This window comes from Gossypium raimondii, chromosome 13 (assembly GCF_025698545.1).
Source record: "Gossypium raimondii isolate GPD5lz chromosome 13, ASM2569854v1, whole genome shotgun sequence".
NCBI lineage: Eukaryota > Viridiplantae > Streptophyta > Magnoliopsida > Malvales > Malvaceae > Gossypium > Gossypium raimondii.
In genome coordinates this window covers 27,331,819-27,334,049 of record NC_068577.1, presented here as the reverse complement: position 1 = coordinate 27,334,049, position 2,231 = coordinate 27,331,819, and the positions used below count along the sequence as shown (strand labels likewise).

Here is a 2,231-nt window from a genome sequence, read left to right as displayed (position 1 = left end):
TCAATTCATGGCCGGTCACTCTTGGAGGAGGTTTCAAAGGATGGACACTCCTAATTTTTGCAAACTAGCTCCCTTGCCTCACCTATAAATAAGAGCTCATTTCTCACTTTATCCATCATCCATCATCCCTCATCTCATCATCCCTCTCATCTCTCATCCTCTCTCTCAACTCTCTTAGCTCTCATGCCTATCATCATCCTTGCATAATGGTTTTAGCAAATTAGCCTCTTAAAGATCCCTTGGTCGGCCACCTTGAAGAACCATCAGCAAAGGAGCAACGCAAAGAAGCGAATGAGCCTCGTTAGTCAGAGTCTTGGGTGACAGCCACTCTGAATTGGGTTTAATATAAAGATGTTAGCTATGTGTTCTTTGTTCTTGTTTACGACAATGATAGCTTAATTTTGTTTAAGCTAGGATGATTATTTTGATTAAGTAATATTTATTTGATTCATGCTTATAATGTTTGTGCCTCAATCGATCATGTTTTCAATTAAAATCAAGTCTGTATTTCGTTCATACATGATTGAAATACACCTGAATTAGCTGAGCGATCCTAACCAGACGACGGCTAATGGATGCATAATTGAAATGTGCATGCTCAATTTAGATCCTAACCCGATTAAATTGTAGGTTGCATAACAACCCTAACCAGGCTCTGTTATCTGCATACTTTTTAGATTTGTGTGATTAAATTGTTTCAAACCTAACACGTCCCTGTTACCTCACACGAATGCTAAGAAAACCTTAGTAAACTAGGATCAGTAAAAAGTGTATTTACTAAGTAAAGGATTCCGAAAAAAACTAATTTGGTTTCCAAACTCATGAAAGATCGAGTTTCCATGGACTGTTTTTTCGAATATTATTAAGCATGATGATGATAAATTAAGTTTAACTAAAGTAATTTTCCTAGTTTATTTATGTTATAATTGTTGCAAATTGAGTTAAATTTTGCTAAAATCTATTTCATTCATATAGTCTGCATATTTGGATAATTTACATTAGGGATCATTGCATCTAGTTTATACCACTTTTCAACTATATTTTGTTTTTATTTTCCAAATTGTTAATATAATTTTACAAATTAAGTGCTTAGCGCAAATACAATCCCTGTGGAGACGATAACTCGATACTTACTTATTACTTGATAACGACTGTGTACACTTTCACAAACCCGAGCGTTACAAGTTTTTGGCGCCGTTGCAGGGGATTGTGAACTTTTTCCATAGTCATTTTTTTGGTGAAATTATTTATTTTCAATTTGATTTATTTCTAACATTACTAACTTATTCTTTTTAATTTTTGTGATTTTCTTTTTAGGTGTTTGTGAGCATAGATCAAATTATCAATTTACTCCCTGTAGATCCTGAAATTGAGCGAACTTTCAGACAAAGAAGACGTGAACGAATAGCTCAAAGACAAATCTAGATGGACCTTGGAAATTAGAATCAAGACCAAGGTAATGAAACCGATTATGTACGAAATCCCATCCTTATTGTTGATGATAGGGATCGATGCATCAAACAATATACTGTGCCACTTTTTAGCGAGTAAAACCCAGGAATTAGAAAGCCAGATATTGAGGCAACCCAGTTAGAATTGAAACTAGTGATGTTTCAAATGCTACAAATGGTGGGCGAATTTAGTGGTATGCCCAAGGAAGATCCACATCTCCACCTTCGATTGTTTATGGAGGTGAGTGATTCATTCAAGATAGCCGGTGTGACTAAAGATGCACTGAGGTTGAAGTTGTTTTCGTACTCATTGCGAGATTAAGCACGAGCATGGCTCAACTCATTGCCACCAAGTTCCATAGCTACATGACAAGAATTAGCAGAGAGATTTTTGGTTAAGTATTTCCCACTTAGCAAAAATGCTAACTTGAGGAACGAGATCACAACTTTCCAGCAACTAGATGATGAGTCTTTGTATGAGGCTTGGGAGCAATTCAAGGTTTTACTTCGTAAGTGTCCTCATCATGGGATTCCTCATTGTATCCAATTGGAGACATTCTATAATGGTCTCAATGCACATACAAGATTGATGGTAGATGCTTCCGCGAATGGTGCAATTTTGTCTAAGTCCTATAATGAGGCTTATGAGATCATCGACAGGATCGCGAGTAATAACTATCAATGGCCAACAACTTGAGTAGCTTTAGGAAGACGTGTAGCCGGAGTTCATGAAGTTGACTCCCTCACTTCGTTATCAGCTCAGGTATCGTCTATTTCCTC

At 36.6% G+C, this 2,231-nt stretch overlaps 1 non-coding gene across 1 annotated transcript; it reads right to left on the bottom strand.

Moving 5' to 3' along the window:
- Positions 1-1,875: 1,875 nt before the first annotated feature.
- LOC128036340 (small nucleolar RNA R71) lies at positions 1,876-1,982 on the bottom strand. The gene has a single exon (XR_008193138.1). It is a non-coding gene; the product is annotated as a small nucleolar RNA R71 (small nucleolar RNA).
- Positions 1,983-2,231: the final 249 nt, after the last annotated feature.